We start from the raw sequence: 14,998 nt of genomic DNA on the forward strand, positions 1-14,998 counted from the left end.
TTGCCTCCTTTATTAAAGATAAGGTGACTATATGTGTGTGTGTTTATCTCTGGGTTTTCTATCCTGTTCCATTGATGTATATTTCTGTTTTTGTGCCAGTAGCATATTGTCTTTTTTTTTTTTTTTTTTTTTTTTTTGCAGTCCGCTGGCTTCTCACTGTTGTGGCCTCTCCCATTGCGGAGCACAGGCTCCAGACGCGCAGGCTCAGTGGCCGTGGCTCACGGGTCCAGCTGCTCCGCGACATGTGGGATCTTCCTGGACCGGGGCACGAACCCGTGTCCCCTGCATCGGCAGGCGGACTCGCAACCACTGCACCACCAGGGAAGCCCCAGATGAAGTTTTTGTGGTTCCCAGAGGACTTCTCTCAAGACCTCCCCAGGCAGGATGAATCCAGGTCTTACTGTGCTTCTTCCCGAGTGGAAAGTACCACCATTGCAGCACTTTTTCCACACCAGGTTGAAATGATTTGTTTAAATATCAACCTTCCTCTTCTGTGAGCTGTTCAAGGGCGGCTTTTACCTTTCTAAGTGTGTCCCAACCCCAAATGCAATGCTGGGACAGGGGCAGTGATCAATAAACCTTCTTTGGTTTAATAAATCAAGGACTTGAGAGTTGGGTCAGAGTAAATTCTGAATAACGCCAATGATGATGAGTCCAAATGATGATGATGATGAAGAGGAGGAGGAGGATGGGCGTGGGTCACACTAGCCCCATCGGCCTGACTGGCCCACTATGTGTAGAGAACCCTCTTGCAGAAGGCTGAGGAAAAGCTGTCTCCTCTGGGAACTGGGGTGAACTCCTATTACTAACATATCCCCTGAGCTGAATCTGCCACCAGGATTCTGGCATCTCAGTAGAGATCCATCTGTGTATCCTGACTCAATCCCTCTAGGACCTAATGTTTCACTTCTACAAAAAGGTTGGGATAGGGTTTGATTAAAATGATTTGTTCCTATGGTACGCTTTGCAGAATGCTGAGATGTCTCCTCTATTGGCCTCTGCTTGTCCGAGATTTCCACCATTAGAGTTTCATTCCTTTGGGTTTGTCTCTTGTGAGTGATGGGGAACGTTCTCTAATCTTCCTAGACTGGTTTGATGCCCTCACTATATTAGGAGGATCTCAAGGAATACATCTCATTTACCGTTTTGTCCTTAATGCTTAGCACAGTCTTTGGCACATAATAGCTGCTCAAGAAGTGTTCGTTGAATGAATGAATGAATGGATTCTCGGACACCGACAGCAGTCAAGGCTGGAGAGGGTGGTGGAGAGGTGAAAAGAGCTCTGGGCCAGGAGTCCTCTAGGCCTGGCTGTCACTGCTTCACTCTGCAAGTAGGGCAGGTCCTTTCCCTGGATCTTGGTTCTCTTGTGGGAACAGTGAGAGTATAGATAGAGGGTCTTATCTGATCTCTACCTATTTCACTCATGCCACAGCCATTATGTTCCAGCCTCTGGGCTTTTCACTTTCTTTAAAAAGCCAGGTATCTTCCTACCTCTGGGCCTTTGCACATGCTGTTTCCACTGCGTGGACTACTTTCACCCTCTTTCCGTGGAGATTTTCTTGGTTTCTTTGAAGTCTTCCCTTGTCATCTCCTCAGAGAGGATGGGCTGGTACCTCCCCAACTAAAGTTATTCTGTATCTGAACAAGGAATGATTGCAACTTGCATCTTTTCTTTGCTTGTCTTGTCTACATCCGAGCTTTCTGGTAGTCTTCAGATTCCTGGAGAGCATGGGATGGTGCGAATCCCGGACACCTAACACTATACCGATTAATTTGCTGAACTGAGGCAGAAATCAGAGCAGAGGTTGTATCCTTCCAGGGAAGGCCAGCAGATGGCGCCACAGACCGCGAGGAGGCGAAGCGGCGCGGTGGGCGGGCCTCCCGCGGGGCGGCCTCACCTGGCGGCGGCCGCACCTGCCCGCCCCGCACCCCGCGGAAGCCGAGAGCCCGGGCCCTGGCGTCACCTGGGCAATTGGGAAAGCAGCGCCCGGAGCCACGGGGCGGGGAGATGAAAGGCAGGTGTCGGGTGTGGGCCGCCTGCAGCGCCAGGTGAGAGCCGGGAGCCCCACCCCGCGCCTGGGGACCAGGTGAGTCAGGCTCCCTGGCCCCGCGGGTGGAGGGAGGTGGCCAGGCTCGGAACCTGGAGGCTTGTGCTCCTTGGCTCTCTACCCCGCTGGGTGACTGTTCAAGTCCCGCCCCAGCGTTCTTGGTCTCCGTCAAACCCCTGAGGTGCTTTCCTGTGGTTCTGAGAAATAACTTTCACTCATCAAGCAGTGTATTTCGTCGAGCCTCAGGATAGTTCTCTGAAGTCGGTAGTTTGCTAACCTCCGTTTCACAGAGGCAGGGGAGAGGACCAGAGAGGTGAGGTCAGTTGCTCAGGGCCACACAGCACCCACTCAGCAAGTTGCAGACTAGAGATCTGAACCCAGGTCTGTCTCCAGAGGCCGAGCTCTGACCAGGTTCCTCCCCTTGCTTGCCCTCAAAGTTTTGACCTTCCTAGAGACACAGCCTATTTTTAATTGAATTACTTAATTTGTATTCATTTTCTCTTTTTTTGTGGTAAAATATACATAACAAAATTTACCATTTTAAAGTGTACAATTCAGTGGCATTTAGTACCTTCACAATGTTGTGCAGCCATCACACCGATATAGAGCCTGGATATTTTCATGTCCTTTTGGAAACTCAGACCCATTGAACAGTCTCTCCCATTACCTCCTCCTCCCACCCCCCCAGCAACCACTAATCTGCTTTCTGTGTCTATAGATTTGGCTATTCGGTATATTTAATTTAAATTTGGCTCAATCATCTTCATTCTATACCAGGCCATCCTTGTGCTATCACAGGAGGCCAGGAAATTTCCATCCTTATCCCCAAACTTGTCTACAGGTAGGAATCACCTGGAGACTTAAAAAACAAAACAAAACAAAAAACCGTAGATGCCTGGCTCCCATGCCCAGACTTTCTGATTTTAACTGGCCTGTGATCTGACGAGGGTATCAGGAGTTTTGAAAGGTCCTCAGGTGTTTCTTATATGCAGCAAAGTTTGAGAACCCCCGCTCAGAACCTTCTGGCCCATGGAGCATCCCTTTTATAGGCAGGAAAGCTGAGGCCCTGAGAGGGCCTTGCTCGATCACGCAGAGTATCTCTGGCTGAGACAAGATTGGAACATAGAATTCTTTCCTCCCACTGACACACCCCTCCCATCCTACTGCTTTTCTAGATACTTAATGTCTTCGTGCCTCAATTTCCTCATTTGTAATATGCTGGCCTTAATGGTACCTATGGGTAGGGTGGTCGTGCGGACCAAGTAAGATTATACCTGGGCATTGAGACCCACAAAATCTGGCCAACCTGGAGCAATCAAGGGGTCTGCCTTTAGAGAGCTGTGTGTGTGTTTTGTTTCTAGGACTTGCCTTTTTTTTAAAAAAAAAAAGTTTATGTGGCTGTGTTGGGTCTTAATTGCGGCTCGCGGGATCTAGCTCCCTGACGAGGGATCGAACCCAGGACCCGTGCATTGAGAGCTCAGAGTCTTAACCACTGGACCACCAGGGAAGTCCTTAAGACTTGACTTTATTGTCCTTTTAGGGTCAGGAGCCGGGTCTCCTGTACCCCACACTGTATCAGGCCCAGGACCGGGAATATAGTAGGCATCTAATAAGTCCCACCGGAGACCTTGATTGACCTTCAGCTCCTGGGGGCATTGGGGGTGGGATCCTCTCTGCCCCTGCCGTTTGCTCTTCCCACATGGGCATCCAGGGAAGACCATGGTGGGCACTGCCAGCCTCCCCCTTGGTGCTCCTGCTAATAGAATCTCATCACTTGTGGCAAACAAGGGGGGTGTCTAGTCTGCAGGGGAGGTGGGCGCAGCCCCAGGGGATGAGCCGCCTTCACCTTGAGGCCCTAAGTAGTCACGGTAAACCCATTCCCTTTGCCTGGGCTTCCTCGGCTTCTGGGAAGCCCTGTGACACAGCAGCTCTGGCCCGTGGGACCCCCGCTGGCAGCTCTGGGGGGTGGGGCTCCAGGACATGTCCCTCCCCTCCCCACTGCTTCTGGAGGCTGGCAGGTGAGGGCCATCTCGGAGCTGAGTCCAGGAACTGAGGTCTAGAGAGTTCAGTGACATCGATCCACAGCCTTGGCCTCCCTGGGCTCCCAAACAGCCCCGGCAGCCGGTTCTGCCTCGTGAGTTGGGAAGTTAAACTCGGTTGTTTAAGGCGAGCTGGTCGGTCACCTGCAGCTGAGCACATCCTGACTAATACAACTCCTCCCAGCGCCGGTCCGTTCCCGGTTGAAGACAGAAGGAAAGCCTGAGGCCCAGGGTTTCTTTCATCACTTTTTTCTCCCTTGACTTCAAGGTGCCCAATGCTAATACCTCCCAGGGTTTATTACCACCAGTAACAAGCACATTGATAAAGGCTAACATTTTTTAACACTTCCTCTGTGTTAGTACTTTATGTGGGTTGTTTAATGCTCACATAATCCCATGACGTGACTCCTAGAACATTTTTACAGATGAGGAAGTTTGGGACTCGGGGCAGTTCTGTAGCTTGATGGTCGACAGCTTGGTCCTGTTTCCTGAAGCAGACAGATCCCGTTCCCCTTGCAGATGGGCCTCCCTCACGTCCAGACGCCCCAGCGCATCCCTTTATCCCATTTTTCTCAATGTGTGATTCTGGCACACAGTAGGTGCGTGATGGAGACAAGGTGTGCTGCTCGTCCTCTGCTGTCCTGCACCACCAGCCACTCACCAACCAGGGCACGCTGAGCAGCCCGTGTGTTTAGAGAGGCCTGCGTGTGTGAGCATCTGTGTGCGTGTGTGTGTGTGTGTCTGAGTGTGTGTTGGGGAGTGGGGGGTAGAGTTGGAGAATATGGGCCTTGTCCTCAGTAAAAATAACAAGTGCCATTTATCAAGGGCTCACTACGTCCCAGGTCCTGTGCTTTACATACTTTTGTTCAAGGCCTGCAGTAGTTCTGGGGAGTTTTTCAAAAACTCAAGCCTCTGGGAAATCACATGATTTGCTCAAAGTCACCCAAGTGGATGCGGACCCAGGTCTGTGTGTCTGGAGCCTGTGTCTCAGCCTCGAGCAGAGAAGGTCGGCGTGTCCCTAACCAGAGGCCGGTTCCCTCCTCTGTAGGGAAGCTTCACTGGGCAGGAGGTACCTGAGCTGAGCCCTGAAGGGTGCGCAGGACTCCCAGAGCAGGGGAGGGAAGGCGTTCCGAGTAGAGGGAAAGGCTTGGGGAAACTCGTGCACATGGCACAGTGTATGTTTCGTCGGGAAATGGGGATTATAATTAAAAACCCAGACCAGCTGGCCCCTGTGTACCTCTTAGGATAAGAGGTATTGATTAGAATGGTGGCTTAGGTCCCATGATGCCTCTGGCTTCTGAAGGGCACCACCCAGATGAGTGCCCATTCTACTGGCTCTTCTCAAGAAACGTTTATTCTGCTGCTGGCAACAGAGCTGACGCCCCCCACCCCCACCCCCACCCGCACCCCGGGAGAGTGGAGGTGAGAAAGGCAGTTGTTAATGCCTTGGTGTTGATTTCCTTCAATTAGAATTCACTGAGCACCTACCTGTGCCAGGAACAGAACCTGCCTTTGCAAGACTCACAATTTGGTGGGGAGGAGGGGCCTGAAAATGACCCCCGTGTCAGTTTCATCAGCCGCCATGCCCTGCAGCAAGCCCCTGTGTATGCTTTACAAACATTTATTTCACTTAATTCTGGAAGCAGCCTTGCTGGTAGATATCCTCTCTCGCTTTAACTTAGGAGGACTGCATGGGTCAGAGCAGTCACGTGACTCAATCAAGCACCTGCAGAGAGTTAGTTGCTGAGGCGCTGGGACGCTGCACGCGTATTTGGGGTTCTAAAGTTCAAATTCAGTTACCTCCTTCTGACTTCATATCATGATAACCCAGGCATGTGGGCTTTCAAAGGACGCCCGCAATCTGGGCCATAAAAAAAATTGCTGGGAGAAGGATTGTGGTGGCTGATTTCAAGCTACCGACAGTTCAACTACCGACTCACAAAACCCCTGACTCTTTTTTCTTTTTTGCAGTACGCAGGCCTCTCACGGTTGTGGCCTCTCCCGTTGCGGAGCACAGGCTCCGGATGCGCAGGCTCAGCGGCCATGGCTCACGGGCCCAGCTGCTCCGCGGCATGTGGGATCTTCCCAGACCGGAGCATGAACCCGTGTCCCTTGCATCGGCAAGCGGACTCTCAACCACTGCGCCACCACGGAAGCCCAACCCCTGACTCTTTAACTATCCGAGTCCAGCACGCTCCTGGATCACCTTTCAGATTGGGCCGTAGGCCAACCATGGTGGTTATTACAACTGCAAGAGGACCCTGCACATCCTGGGCCCTGGATGGCTTACCGAGCGTTACTTGATGAGCCCCATCTGTGAAATGGGTCTGGCCATAGCTTGCCTTCCGTGTCTACAGCTCTGGGCTCTGCATCTGCGGGGAGGCTGAGGCCCAGGTTTGCAGCAGGTAGATTTCTCCCCCTCATTTGGGTCACTGTGGGGAATGAGGCTGGGCTGGGTGGGGCTGTCTCTCTGCTCCTGGCTTCCCCTCCACCCTCCAAAGCTTTCACGGAGATTAGTTCCCCTCATGGAGGGATCTTGTTACGGTTCCACCAGGAGGGCCTCTGAAACTCCTACCTGAGATAAGAGGGCTGCGTCTCGGTTAATCTCCCAGCTTAGAGGCCACGTTTTAATATTTAAGAAAAGGTTTCCAGGCTCAGGGCCGGGTGGAGGGAACGGTACACGGGACCTGGCCTAGTGGGTTTTGAATGCATGTATCGTTAGAGGCCCTTTCTACTCATCAAGCCTGTGGGGCCTGGTGTCCCCTGAGTCATTTCTTTAGGTTGGATTTCACTGGTACCTGGACCAGGGGGCCTGACAGGGCATTGTATTTATGGAGAAGTCCAGCTGGACTTGGGTTGTGTGCTGGAAGCAGCACCAAGTCCAAGGATGGGCCAGTGTCTGACCCTGCTTCCAGCCCCAGCGATTTCAGGCCTGTGTCTCTTCACTGTCTTCCTTCTCCCTCAGCTGGCAGACTCCTGGCAGGACCCATCGGGAGAAGAAATTCGAGAAGGGAGCCAGCCCTGAGTGAGCACCCCGTGCATGCATTCTGAGTGAGTAAGCCTGGCCATCTGGCTGAGCTGGGTTTGAATCTGTCTTCATTTCTTTCATAATGTGTGTTCCTGTGCAAGTCACTTAACTGCTCTGAGTTTTAATTTTCTCCTTTGTGAGGTGGGTGCTGTAGTATGTACTTCACATGGTGGTTCTGAGACCTTAATAGTCTCTTAAAGTGCCTGGTAGTAGGTTAGATTTAAAAAAAAAATCAGTTGAAAAAATATGTATTCGTTGTAACACTTGCTGGTTGGAACTCACACGTGTAGCCACTTATTTTTTCCTAGGCCCTGAAGTGAGAAGGCAGGAGAAATAGCCAGAGACCTACAGGCCTGGTTCCTGCATTTTTTTAGCTTTGCCCAGAATAGTTAAGACTCTGAAAAATCAGTGAAGGTGCTGTGGGTGTTTCCCACATTCATAGGGGAAAATGGATTTTCAGTCAATGATATGAAAATAATTGGCTGGAATAAATTAGATGAGTTTTACTTCAAATTACACCACTTAAGAGTTCCTCCCAAAGAACAACCTTCTATTAAGAAGGCAATCACGTGCAATGTATACTGCAATATAAGTTTCTATTTCTGCCTTTAAACAAAACATGAAACTGTGACTGTACATTTTGTTTCTTATTCAATGTAAATTTGCAATCCCTTCTTTTATATTTTCAAAATTAATTTACTTATGTATTTATTTATTTTTGGCTGCATTGGGTCTTCGTTGCTGCATGCGGGCTTTCTCTAGTTGCGGTGAGCGGGGGATACTCTTCTTTGCATTGCGTGGGCTTCTCGTTGCAGTGACTTCTCTTGTTGTGGAGCATGGGCTCTAGGAATGTGGGCTTCAGTAGTTGTGGCATGCAGGCTCAGTTGTTGCGCTCACGGGCTCTAGAGTGCAGGCTCAGTAGTTGTGGCGAATGGGCCTCTTTGTTCTGAGGCATGTGGGATCTTCCCAGACCAGGGCCCGAACCCGTGTCCCCTGCATTGGCAGGCGGATTCTTAACCACTGTGCCACCAGGGGAGCCCTAAATAACCTTTAACCTACAAGTTCAAAGAGAGCAGGAGAGAAGAGATTAGGTTACGAAGGATCATGACTCTTATCTTGGGTACTTTGTTGCTTACCTCCTCCTCCAGACACACCATCAAGAAATTTCAGAAGTCTAGTGATAAAATAGAATGGAGATCAGCAAACTTTTTCTATAAAGGGGCAGATTGTAAACGTTTTAGTCTCTGCAGGCCACACAGTCTCTGTTGCAACTACTCGTCTCTGCCATTGTAGCAGGAAAGCAGCTGTAGATGACATGTGAGCAAATGGGCGTGGCTGTGTGCCAATAAAACTTTATTAACAGAAACCACCGGTGGTCTTGCCAGTGGTGAACCACTGATTGTCTCCTGACATAGTATTGTCTAAGCCAGTGGTTCTCAAAGAGTGGTCCCTGGTATCCCATCATCAGCATCACCTGGGAACTTGTTAGAAATACAAATTCTTGGGTCCCCACCCCAGACTTTCTGAGTCAGAAATGTTAGGGTGGGACCCAGCAATCTGTTTAACAAGCCCTCCACTTGATTCTGCTACATGCTCCGTTTCGAGAACCACTGATCAAATTCTTGCTCCATGTGACTCTTGGCTGCTGCCTGAGGATACTTTCCCCCTACAGCCCTCTTCAGGGAGGCTGTGGTTTCCTCCTAGCTCCCAAGGAACTCCGCACCTGGAGATGGGGTGGGTCCTCTTTGCTTCCCATTGACGCTTTGAAAAGATCTCTAGTCCTTCCTCCATAAAAACTCCCAGCTAATGTGAAGGCCTTTTCAATAAACTCCTGCCTGTATTGGCAGCTGGTTCGCTGTCCCACTTTCCGTCACTTCTCTTACCATCATGCTTCTGGCTTCAACCATGACATTGCAGATCAACACTCAACACGCTTCCATCTCAGTTCCTGGACCTTCTTGGCTCCAGTGATTATTTTCCTTGCTCTTCAACCATCCACTTATGTTGTCATTACTCTGGACTTGACTTAAATGTCACTTTCTCAGAGAGGCCTTTTCTAAGCTAGCTTCCACCTGCAAGCCAGTCCTTTCCATATTTACCTTATTCCCTGCACTGATTAGCACCTGAAAGTATCTCATTTCACAGTTGACGTGCATGTCTGTTGTCTGTGGTCTTAGATCTAGTTCTCTGAAAACAGAGCCTGTGATGGGAATGTTACACAAGTGATTCATGAAGAGAGTTCTCTTAGGAGATGAGGGGTGAGGGAAAGATGGTAAAGCAGGGAAAAAAAATCTAAGCAAGAATATGACCTCAGGGATAAACAAATAGATCAATGCAACAGAATCCAGAAATAGATTTACACATGCATAATTTTCAACAAATGCCCAAATTTCATTAGGAAAGTCTTTTCAACAACTGGATAAATGTTTGAAAAAATGAACCACAGTCCCTGCTTCACATTATACACAAAAACTAATTTGGGAAGGATCATAGGCCTAAATGTGAGAGCTAAACTATAAAATTTCTAGAAGAAAACAGTGGGGAATATCTTAGCAATTTTGGGGTAGTGAAAAACTTATTAGAAAAAACACAAAATGCACTAACCATAAAAAGTAGATAAATTGTACTTCATCAAAATTAAAAACTCCTGCTTACCAAAAGACCCCATTAAGAAAATGAAAAGACAAGCCACAGATATGAGAAAGTACAACACATATATCAGTTGTGGGCTTGTATCCAGAATATATTTAAAATACTGACAAATCAATGATAAAAAGACAACTCAATAAAATGGGCAAATACTTGAATAGACATTTTGGAAGGAAAGATACATGAATGGCTTGTAAGCACATGGAAAGATGCTCAACATCATTATCCATCAGGGAAATGCAAATTGAAACCACAATGAGATATCATTTCACACCCACTAGAGTGGCTAAAATAAAAAATCTGACAACACTAAATGTTGACAAGAATGTGGAACAATTAGAACTCTCATACATTGTTGGTGTAAAATGGTACAATCACTTTGGAAAACTGGAGGGTTCTTATAATGTTAAGTTATACATCCACCTATTACCCAGTCATTCCACTCCTAGGTAGTTGCCCAGGAGAAATAAAAACGTGTGCTCACAGAAAAACTTGTGCAGGAATGTTTTTAGCAGCTTTAACTTATAGTAGCTAAAAATTAGAAACCCAAATTTCCATCCACAGAAGAATGAAAAAATAAATTATTGTTTATTCATACAGTTGAATAGTACTCAGCAATAAAAAATGAACCTCTGATATATACAACACAGATTAAATTCAGAAATATTATGTTGATGGAAATCTATATATATAAAAGAATCCATACTGTGTGATTCCATATATATAAAGCTCAAGAATAGACAAAATTAATCTGTGTTGATAAAAATCAGAAAAGTGGTTGTTCAGTGGTTGGGATTGACTGGAAGGGGGCAGGAGCTGATGATGGGAATGTTTAATTGTTGATTGGGTTGTTGGTTACATTGGAAGACATTTGTCAAACTCATTGAATTGTACTTTTAATATCTGTGCTTTTTACTGTATATAAATTTTATCTCAATCGACAAAATACAAAACATCAAAAAAAGAAACAAAAGAATATAACAGATGGAGACAACTTCAGTCTGATCCCAGGGGGAACTCTGGAACATAAATTGCACCATGGAGTTGGTCTCTCTTTATGGCAAGGGGGCTGGGATTTTGTACCCCCATGTCATTTAGTCAATCTCCCCCATGGTGGGGGTAGCTTAGCTTCCTGGAAGAGGTTGTTCCATGTTGGCTTAGGGCAATTATCTGGGGAAGGAGTGAGCTATGAGTTGTATTGAGCCAACAACAGGGCAGCTTGGGGATGGGTGCATAGTCCAGTTAAGAGGATCTGGATGGGACACCAACACGTCTCCCACACTCCACCCCCAGCACAGCCTGGAGCCATTTGCTTCTCACATACGTTCATTTCATCCAAGTGTGGTTTCTCCAGGACTCTGGTTGGCCACAATTTCTGAAGACATTTCTAAGAGGAGGGGTAGTGGGCTGAACAAGAGCCCCCACTATTGCAGGTGTCCATGTCATCACAAATACTCATCATCTTCCTCCACCACCACTCATTCCAGGTTCCCCTCTCCCTCTGGTTGTCTGAGTGGCTGGCCTGGTGAGGTGACCCAGACCCTCATCCTGGAGGGGTCTGAGCCCCTGGTGACCACGTCCTTATCAGGCTGGGGTGACTGTATTGCCCATGTACAGTTATCCTAGGCACGCAGGCACCAAGAGATGTCCTAGCAAACTGCCCGAGCACCAAGCAGTTACCTCCCTGTGTGTCAGCAGCCCCTCCTTCTCATAAGGATCAAGGTCAATGCCCTATGCCAGCATGGCGGCTGCTTCGCCTTCTGGATGACTGGCATGTGTTACTCAAAGTGACCAGGAGGCAGCCATAGCTTTGCGTTGAGTGGGATTATTATTGAGTCCTGAGGGGGAAGCATCCTCCCTCTGGGTACTAGTGTTTCTAGACCCACAGAGTTCCAAGTCACAGAGAATTCCTCAAGCAAGTTGCTGGAGAACGTGGTGGGCAGAGCTGCTCCTGCCCTCGTCTTCCTGCCGTTAAACTGTCAGACCTTTGAAGTCAGCTGCTCTCTGTCTATTCACCACTGTATCTTCAATGCCAAAAACAGTACCTGGCATGTATTTAGCACTTGGTTATTATACTTACAGACCGATTGCCAGAAACTGACTTGATGCTTTATGGGGTATGTTGAAGGAATATCAAACAATGCCAGTTTTCTTTAAGACGTTCCAATTTATTTTATGATTATGGAGTTATAAATGTTCATTGTAGAGAATTTAAAATACAGAAAAAGCAGAAGAAAAATCAAAAGTGCCTGGAGATAACCTACATTAACCAGAACTATGCCATGAACTTGGTCTACGTAGTGGTTTTCGAGCAGCTCTTGGGAGCACTTGTGTTTCAGAGAAGGCTCCCCAGGAATTGTCTTGAGAGTAAAGGGGAGGGTATGTCTCCCCCAGAACAGGGACATTTTTCACAATTTTATTGAAATTTTGTTTGAAAAAAAGGATTTGCAGCAAAGACAATAAAAAAAGGTGGAAACCCACCAGTCTACACTGTGAAGCTGGCAGTTTTCATTCAGCTGACTTTCAATTTCATATCACCATCAATAAATAGTGCAGATGATCCAGGCTCTGCTATCGTACATGGCAGTTCCTGGCACTTGACCAGCCCCTGGTGCAGACTCCTCTCCTAAGAACACCGCAGAGTTATGTGACAGACAGAGGGAAACTTTTACTGCAAAAAACCAGATGTTGCCGACTGGAAGCGACCAGTGGTGGTGGAAAACGGAACCATGAATGAGTCATGTTCAATCATCTCAGACAAGCATAAAAGTATATAAAAGATTAGTGCAGAAGAGAATTTATACCAGGCTCTGTGCTGTCTGGGAACATGATTTAGATTAAAAAGAGGAAAAAAAATATCTCTGAGCCACCTGGAGCACCGTAGTCAGAAGGCTTTTAGGATTTGGATTTCAATATCCATCACTATAGCTCTTAGAATATTTTTATTTTTGAAAGGCATTTGGATGCCTATCAAAACAACCAGACCTGCATGCGGGCAATATGTCAGAGAGAGATGACTGTCCACGTACCCACTGGCTCTCCAGACACAAGGTTCAAGCATGCAGCTGTGTTAGAGATGGCACATCCATCTCTGCCCCCTTTGGTTTGGTGCTGAGGTCAAAATATATGCCCCTATTCAACTGTGCTTGGGTTTGTAGCCTTAATGGGGAAAACCAAGCTGGATGAGGGGCTTAGGAGGGAGAATGGTAAATTTGAGGCGAGGGAGGGCTGGAGGATTTGCCTGGTGTCTGTGTTTATATTGAAGAGCTACTTGGTTGATTTGAAGTCTGTGATCAGTTGTTGTGGTTCTTGGTTTCCTTTGGTTTTGGTGAACACAGTCAATTTCTCATCCAGAAACCTGGTTACCACACAGCTTGGCTTGATGAAAGAGGAATGCTGTGGTACCGCATCCTTACCAACACTTGGTATTTTCCAACTTTTAATATTAGCCATTCTGGTGGGTATGTAGTAGTATCCCCTTTTTTTTTTTTTTTTTTTTTTTTTTTTTTTTTTGCGTTATGTGGGCCTCTCACTGTTCTGGCCTCTCCCGTTGCGGAGCACAGGCTCTGGATGCACAGGCTCAGCGGCCATGGCTCACGGGCCCAGCCGCTCCCCGGCATGTGGGATCTTCCCGGACCGGGGCACGAACCTGTGTCCCCTGCATCGGCAGGTGGACTCCCAACCACTGCGCCACCAGGGAAGCCCCCCCTTTTGGTTTTAATTAGCATTTCCCTGGTAACTAATGATGCTGAGCATCTTTCATGTGTTTATTAGCCATTTGGAGAAATTCTTTTACTACCTTCCTGTTGACTCAAAAGTCCATTACAGTAGAACGGAAAATTGGGTATCATTGTGCTGAGGAATATTATACAGCAATAAAAACGGGAGGCCCAGGCCTTTATACCCCTGTGTGGATCAGTCTTTGGATGTGGGTCACCCTGTATTAAGTATGTCTTTGTATCCTGATGTTTTGACATCCGGGCCCTTGCTGACCCTGCAGGGACTGTCCCTCCCAGGGCTAGCCAGTCCCTAGAGAGAGTAAATGATCCACCTGTGAGCTCACCTTTCCTATGCAAACCAACCAGTCCAGAGTTCACACCCCAAGGACCTCCTTTATGGGGCTCTCCCATTCTGGGCTACTATCCACCTGCCCAAATCACCCCAGGGCCAGTTACCAGACAACTGGGGCCGGCCCCTTACACCCCAGAGCCTGCCCAAACGATTCAGACCGGCCAACCCTGAGCCTGCTTACCGTGCCTCACCTCGCCCATGTTCCTTCCTGTGGAAACCACAGTCAAGGCTCTTGCCCCTGTTTCCTCCTGCTCTGCCCGATCCTGGTGCTTCCCCAGGTGGCCCTGTGTGGTGTGGTGAGCCCCTCCTCTTCGAATCTGTGAGTATAACAAGCTGTCTTTTCAACGGCAATCATCTCCTGATCTGTTGGCCTTACCATACCTGAAAGATAACAGCATCCTGATTTAAAAGCACACCCTGGGTGGGACTTCCCTGGTGGTCCAGTGGTTAGGGCTCCGTGCTTCCACTGCAGGGGGCATGGGTTCGATCCCTGCTTGGGGAACTAAGATCCCATATGCTACACAGTGCGGCCAAAAAGGAAAAAAAAAAAAAGCACACCCTGGAAAGGGGTGGGTCCCTGGAGGAGGCAGGTCCTTGCATCTAGGGCCATCCCTATGGGGCTCAACAACTGGAGACCATCTGTCAGCAGCACCCCCGGTGGGTGGGGCTCTGAGGCCTTCCTTGGAGGGGGTGGTTGGTGTCCATCACAGATTCCTTGCATCAAGGTGTAGGTGACCCTTTGTTCCAGGGCCTCACCCGCCTCACCCTAGTCCCTATCCGAGTGATCCTGTTGTCCCTCCTCTGTCCAAAACCCACCCAGGACCCCCTTCTCACTCAGGATAAAAACAAAGGCCTTCCTGTGCCCTATGAGGCCTTATGAGATCTGCCCCTTCTCCCACTGGCCCCCCTACTTTGCCCCAACCACACTGGCCCCTTCACTGTTCCTCCACAGGCACATCCCCCCCCAGGACATTTGCACATCCTTTGCTCTCTGCCTGGAATGCTCTTTCCCTATATCTACCCTTGGCTCATGCCTTCACTCCCTTCAGATCTTTGCCCATCTATCACCCCCTTCTTGGCCACCTGCTCTAAAATTCCAACACTTGCCCCATCCCTGACGCTTCCTATCCCCCTCCCCTGCTTTCTTTTTTCTCTGCATAAGG

This window comes from Mesoplodon mirus, assembly GCF_964341445.2.
Source record: "Mesoplodon mirus genome assembly, chromosome: 13".
Lineage (NCBI taxonomy): Eukaryota > Metazoa > Chordata > Mammalia > Artiodactyla > Ziphiidae > Mesoplodon > Mesoplodon mirus.